Source organism: Electrona antarctica, assembly GCF_951216825.1.
Source record: "Electrona antarctica genome assembly, chromosome: 14".
Classification (NCBI taxonomy): Eukaryota; Metazoa; Chordata; class Actinopteri; order Myctophiformes; family Myctophidae; genus Electrona; species Electrona antarctica.
In genome coordinates this window covers 47,607,040-47,614,932 of record NC_136795.1, presented here as the reverse complement: position 1 = coordinate 47,614,932, position 7,893 = coordinate 47,607,040, and positions in this window count along the sequence as shown.

Here is a 7,893-nt window from a genome sequence, read left to right as displayed (position 1 = left end):
TTTACCAACTCGCCCCCGTGATTTTTGTAGTTAACAGTTCATTTAGTATTTCCCTCCCTCTCTGAAATCTGAAATTATCTTGTATACAGATTTATTTGATAGTATAGTATAGTCGATCACTATACTACTAATTTAGAAAGAACAACATGTCACAGAGACGGTGACTGCTTAATTAAGTTAATTTAGGACCTTCTTAGCTTTTTATTAATCACATTTGTAGCCCATGTTTTGTAATGGCATCATCATGCTATTATGCCCGTGGATATACAGAGTGAACTTAACAATGATACAAATAATTTGATAATACCTTTTAAATAATCACCAACATGAATTATGTTTGTTATTTACAGCTAGGTAGAGTAGTGGGGCGAGATGGAAAAGGGGCGACCGTACCTGTTACCCCTTTAAATAAGGACTCGCCGCTTATTTGAAGAACTAAAACCTTTAGTCAACTTTGTCAAGTGGCAGTGTTGGAAAAACTGTCTGTCTTTCAGACTTCTTAACAACGTAGACAACTATTTGTTGAAATGGGATACGTGGGAGCAGTGGCGTGCACAGACATTTAGAGGGGCAGGTGCTCAAGTTAAAAAAGGGCACCTTGTGCAGCGCGTGGAACCGGCCGGTTGCCTTAATCTATTTTGGGCGGGAACCCCTTTTGGTGTTAGCATTATGTTATGCTTTAGCTATTGAAAAATAGCAGATCTACAAGCTCATAGCGCGCCACCGAGTGGCGCGCTACGAGCTTGTAGGTCTGCTATTTTTTTTTCTCAAAAGGGCACATTGCCAAAAGGGCAGGGGGTGCTCTAGCACCCCCTAGTGTCTATCTGTGCACGCCACTGCGTGGGAGGCACACACTGGAGGCACTGTCTAATTGTAAACTGAGCAGACCTATTATATGAACTGTATTTGAATTTCCATGAATATCCATTGCCTTATTATTTCTATTATTGTTTTTCTTTTTCTGTCATTTTATGTATGTATGTTTTTTGTTTGTTTTTCCTTTTTTTCTGCTTTAATTGTTACTGTTTTTTTCTGTACCCTGTGATTGAAAAATAATAAAAAATATTAATCGTAAAAAAAAAGGAAATCTAAAACCTAATCAGGAACACACTATGTTCCTTAAAGTAAACTAAATGAGGTGTCCCTTATTGACCTGATAAGGATTAAACTTTGTTCCTTATTTGGAAACAAAAAGACGTCCCGTTCCCGTATTGACCTGATAAGAAACACACTTTGTTCCTTTGTTGATGGGAATTAAAGAATGACGCAATCTTACAGGTTCAAACAGCTCAATGGAAACAGGCTTTTTTTTTATCCCAAATGTTTTACTCTAACTTTGTGCTGTAGGCTATAATTTTTTTTGTTAACCCATGTAGACCTGAGGACGATTCTACAAATCTATTCTGAATGCTGACAGTTTTCTGAAAACCCTATGTTTCTATGTCAGTGGTTCTCAAACATGTTCATGTCAAGGACCCCCAAAAATATAGGTAATTTGGCCGCCGACCCCCATCTGAAAATATGTAGTTCCAGGGACCTCCGCCAGAAGCAAAGATTTGAGTTAAAGAAAAAAGATTTGCACCACAATTTTCAAGATTTTTCAAAGATATCAGATATAGTGTCGCTCTACGAGCTTGTAGATCTTCTATTTTTGAGTGGTGCAAACCACTCCAACAACTGGCTTTGTATCCGTGTACCCGTGTTTGTACCGAAAAAATGAGCATGGTTACTATGGTCACTGACATTACGTCAGTGACCGTCAGTTCACACGGGTGTGATTTTTCCAATATCTATGACATAATGCTTAAAACATCAAAAGGGGGTTCCCGTCCTGAATGGGTTAACTAATAAAGTATTCAATCAATCAATATGCTATAATGCAGGTTGCTAATTAAACACTTTAACCCATTTTGGGCAGGAACCCCTTTTGGTGTTAGCATTATGTTATGCTTTAGCTATTGAAAAATAGCAGATCTACAAGCTCATAGCGCGCCACCGAGTGGCGCGCTATGAGCTTGTAGGTCTGCTATTTTTGAGAAATCGTTAAAATGTGCCTCAAATCTTTCAGAAAATTGTCATGATTTAGAAAACGTTTTTTTTTTAAATTTCGACGTCAGGCCTGAATACACTTGGTTCATTTTTGAGGGGTGCTAGCCCCTCCTATGTCCAGCTTGTGGTGTGTGTCCACAAACGTTGTCCTACACAAACGTTAAATTCCCATTGACAATGAATGGACAATATGTTACATCATAGTGTCTGAGCAAATAGACATAGCCCTATATGTTGCGCCACCCCTTTTCCCTAAACGTATTTGCCATTTTTTACTATTTTAAAACATTTTAAAATGGTACAAATAGCCGATCTACAAGCTAACAACGTGTCGATGTAAGATTGGCTAGTTGAACTATTTTTAAATGTTTTAAAATAGTAAAAGATGGCAAATAAGTGTAGGGATAAGGGGTTGTGAAAGATGGAGCCCATATAGTGTATATTTCATGTCATGATCATGTAGGATGATAGGAGCGCCCCTCACTTCACACGGGTGTGATTTTGTCTGTCGACACAAAATCTCTTCTATAAGATGATCTCTTCTACAACGCGTTGCGTCGCGACACGCTTTGAGCTGATTATCGGCTATTTTTGACTAATGAATAATGGATGCCGGGGTTCAAGTTGTTAATATAATGTACAAAAACGGTAGGCTACTGTACATAATACTAGTGTATACAGTGAGATTGTATCTTTTTCAGGTAGTTGGCAGACCTTCGCGCGACCCGGGTTCGAACGCACAGTAAATCTTAAGAATAAGGATAGCTGCTTTTACACTAAGAGAGGGGTGTGTGTGTGTGTGTGTGTGTGTGTGTGTGTGTGTGTGTGTGTGTGTGTGTGTGTGTGTGTGTGTGTGTGTGTGTTTTGCCCCTTAGGTCCTCTTTGTATGACACACACACACACACACACACACACACACACACACACACACACACACACAGCGCAAAATGTCTCCCTATGAAAGAACTGAATTTCTTCACAATTGAATGGCTCATATTCTTGTGTAGTTATATAATTATGTAACAATATTACAGGACTTTCTTGGACTCATAATAATCGATTCAAAGGGATTTTTCTTTTTTAGAAATCATCTGTTGAAAAACAAAAGCATTCCTGTGCTGCAGTGCTCTTAAAGTCACACGCTGCCTCGTCTCTGTGTCCCCCCAAAAAAACTCTCCAGACCCCAAAGTGACAACAGATGAGAGAACCCTGGGGTGCCCTGGGGGACCCTTGGGGACCCTGGGGGGCCCTGGGAGACCCTGGGAGACCCTGGGGGACCCTGCAGTGGCGTATCTACAATAAGGCGAGGACAGGCGGCCCGCCTGTCCAAATCCATTTTCTGCCTGGCCAAAATGAGAAAAAAAGGACAAAAACAAGACCTGAGAACTATTAGGCGCGATTCATACTCCTATTTTAGAGCCGAATAAAAGTCGGTTCGGCTCTGTAGAGCTTACAATGTGACGTCATTTGAGGTTCGGGGGGGGGGGGGGGGGGGGGGGGGGGGGTACCGTCCTAAAGTCGGCTCTTCGGTGCTACTAGTATAAATCGTCCCTCAATCACCCATTGGAATGCAAATGCATGCCTTTCAGCCTTTGTATCCTACTCGTCTGGCAGGTATATCTCTTTGAAAACCTTTAGGACGACGACAATTACATGAAATGAAATAAAATGAAATGAAATGAAATCTATATTTACCCAGGGTATCTGGGCTAAGCTCAAGAACTTGTTTCCAGCCAGGCCCTGCTCATAGAACACATTTCATCGTAGTGGTTCAATGCCTTGTTCAAGGGCACTTCAGCGGTGGTAATTTTAACGTGTCGGACGGCTGATTCGAACTAGGAACCTTCCGGTATCAAGACCGCGCCGCTATCCGTTCGGCCACCGCTGCCACATAACACATCTTGCCTGCCCAAAATGTAATTCCTGGAAACGCCACTGCAGGGACCCATGGGGGACAAACCAGTCCCACAAACCAGTCCCCACAAACCAGTCCCACTGGTTTGTCTCTCATGTGAATACATGCTACTATGGTCCGGGGACGATGTGCAAAAGTGGAGAAAGTGACCAAAAAAAAGTGTAAAGGGGTGTCATCAATCATGAGATTTATATGATTTAGTCATGAATACAGTAGACCAGGGGTCTGCAACCTTTTTATCTAGATAGTGGGAGTGGCATGACAACATTATCTTAAATGACACCGCAAACAAAATCGACCATATTTTAATTGTCCAGGAATATAACCTTTTCTCTTCTTTTTAGATATTGTTCTAGTGATCATTAGACTGACTCCGAGCAATATCTTCCTCCCCCCCCCCCCCCCCCCCCCCCCCCCCCCCCCCCCCACCCCCCCCCCCCCCACTGAGCATTTTTATAGTCTAATAGACGTCTAAATGGCAAAAAGATTGCTCTAAAAACGGGGGTAAAAATAGTCTAAAAGTGAAAGTTTTTTAGCAGTCTAGGCTTAGATTAGACGTTGAAACAATGTCTAATCTAATTAAACAACGTTGTTTCAACGTCTATATAGACGGTCTACATTTAGACCTTGATTAGCATATATAGACGGTCTACATTTAGACCTTGATTAGCCAGGCTAATCAAGGTCCAAATGTAGACTGTCTATACATAGATGTTGTTTCAACGTCTAATCTAAGCCTAGACTGCTAAAAAATACAAATTTTTAGACAATTTTGACCCCATTTTTAGGCGTCTAAAAGCCGAAAATTGCTCAGTGGGCAGTCACAGTTCAGTGTTTGGATGAATGTAGAATTATGTGCAGGATCTAATTTACATACAAATGTGAGGGACTACTACTTGGATTATATCGAAGAGAGCAGTTGATTCTGACCGTTTCATGATTCATGATTCATACCCTGTTTGTATAGGACGGAACCTTCACTTGCACACATGCATTTCACAACCCTGTACCACTTGGAAATCACTATTACTATTTTCTTATTTGTTTTTCTCTTGTAATTTTTTTTTCTTTGTTTTCATTGTTGTTGTTTTTATATACATTGTTGTTAGTATTGTATATGTACACTTGTATATAAGTCTGTTGTTGTCCTGTTGTCAGAAAAGAGAAAACTCAAAATAAATGATGATAAAAAAAACAAATGTGAGGGACTCCTCTCTCACACATGCACTTATGCCAGTGTGCCAGCCAGTGATCACCCTCCTTTGTATCAATGTTGGCACCTGTGCGGTGCCAAAGGTTGCCTATACCCCTGCTGTAGACAAGGGGTTCTCAACCCGTGGGTCGCGACCCCTCGGGGGGTCGCCAAATTATTTTAGGGGGTCCCCAAATTATTAAAAAAAAAAAAAAAAAAAATAGATTTTTTTTCTTTTTCACGATTTTTCAAAAATAGCAGACCTACAAGCTCGTAGCTATGAGCTTGTAGATCTGCTATTTTTCAATAGCTAAATTATAACATAATGCTTAAAACACCAAAAGGGGTTCCCGCCCAAAATGGGTTAAGGTTATTGTAGACAACATATCATTTATGGGTTATGGGTGTGTGTAGTTATTGATTTACTCGAGGCTCCAGAACATGAAGTGAAGTGTAGAGTTCTCAGTCTCCACGACCGATTTCAGTCTTTTGAATTACATAGACGCCAGCATGCCTTCTATGGAAGCATTGTGCGCATCGGAAATAGCCTAAAGATCTAAGCCTATAATCTCTCTCAATGCATCATTGTTTGTAGATGCTATTTTTGGAATGTTCTTTTTTTGTTTTTTAAAGATTGGAGCATTTGAAGTGGTCAAACTAGCAATATGTTTAGAAGCATTTTCCATAAATATGTCATGAAAGGAAATGTCATGAAAGCAAAGCTTAAAGCCTCAATGTGTGATTTCTTCACCTGGTTGGCAATATGTAGAACAGGAACTGTTATGGCTGATAACAATCCCCAATAAATCGATCCCAGGCTAAAACGAAGTGTAATGACGCGCAGTAAAAGGATTCATATCGTGCATATCCTTTTATATCATATCATAAAGTTTAGTGCATATTAGAATGAACAAATTCGTAATAAATATGTGCAGAGAAATAAATGACAGTGAGCAAAATACAAAAGTGAATCAAACAAAATGATTTCAAAAGCGGTCAATAAAATGTATCGCCCCTTTGTCAAACAGCCTTAAGGTGAGCAGGTAAGGATTTGTAACCTAAGGCCACCCACAGCCCACAGAGGCACTCCCACCAATGAAGCGCCACTGTCTGTCTGTCAGATATACATTTATAAACCAATAAAGAGATGAAACGTCTTATTACAAGAATATAAAAGGCTAACGACAAGGCAGTGTGGCAGGCTATCTTGAGGGGAAGTGCCTACCGCAGTGGCACTTCATTGGTGAATTAGTAAGTAGTTCCGGTCATTTGGTGGGGGTCTGGGGGCAGGCGCGCCTGAGCCATGGAGCAAACGGAGCAGCTGCGGCACCATTTGAAATAGTGGTGTCGCAACGCGACACCACTATTTATCACCCCCCCCCCCCCCCCCCCGGCCGCCGCCACGCTCGAAGCGCACGGTGCGCGACAGCGAGAGAGAGAGAGAGAGAGAGAGAGGAGGAGAGGGTGTTTGTCTATGTGTGTGACAGTGTGAGCGCGGCACGCGCGGCGCGCGTGTAGTGCACGCGAGCGATGTCTCTAATAACATAACTGATCTTCAATCTCATGCTGGGAATTTGCTCTGCACTGCTCTGCTGCTGACGCTATTTCCGGTTACCTTTACGCACGGGGCGCACGGATTTGAATTTCTCCGGTCAGCCTGAATGTGTGTGTTGTTGTTGTCAACATGGCTCAGAAGAGAATGAGTGATTTATTTGGTGGGTCCAAGCGCAAATCAAGTCTAGTTAATGAACCCTTGGCCTTCATGGGCACCAGCAGCAGTGTTCAGCAGGGAACGAGTGCTAACGTTGTTGGAGGAGAAGGAGGACAATAATAAAAACAACAGCAGCAGCAGCAGCAGCAGCGCAAGCAGCAGTGTCCATCTCACGTAGCCTACATAATGACATTCTGGACACGTAACTCACGTTGGATATACAGTAAATGCCATGATGAGGGAATTAACCACCCCGGAGCGCAAGAGCACATTTGGGGTTTAAGGTAAAGCATTTACAATTTAACTATATTATTTCTCTAATAGTCACTATTGCAGTGAGAAATAATATAGTATTTACTAATTACTATGGCCGCCGTGCCAACTGAACTGCTGAATGCTGCTGCAATTTAATGTTAGATATTAGATTCTGACGGGGAGGGATCTATGATGAATGATGACGATACAACACCGGGGTCGCCGAGCCCAAGCGCGCTGCGCTGTCAGCTCGTCTGTTGTATAATAGGGCTATAATTTATATGTTTTGTTTTGATATCGGCGCCTTGCCAATGTCATGTGTAGCCTAAATAGGCCTATGCCTTTTTATGATGCATTTTGTCAGTTTGTTCATATAACTTGCGTGTGGAGAGGGAAAGTAAAAGCCACTTTTCCTTGTGAAAATGCGCGAAAACGCGCGTGCACGAGGCACATGCACGCGCATTTTTGCGCGCGCGCTACGCGCGCGCATGAGTCCAAATCTGTGCTCCCCCACCTGGAAACGAAGTTAGGCGCCCCTGTCTGGGGGCCATGCATTAAAAGTAAATTAATCCACAAAACTGGCGGCAATTGTATTATTGACCTATTTCTACCATGTAGATCAACTTTCATTCAAGTTTGACCCCTCTGTCACATGGAACTATCTTTTGTGTCCTTTATCACTACACCAGCAGCAGCACGACACCATAGTTCCATGTGACTGCAGAGCGGTCAAGGGTCAAGACATATATGTTTTAATCTCGTGTACGTGCT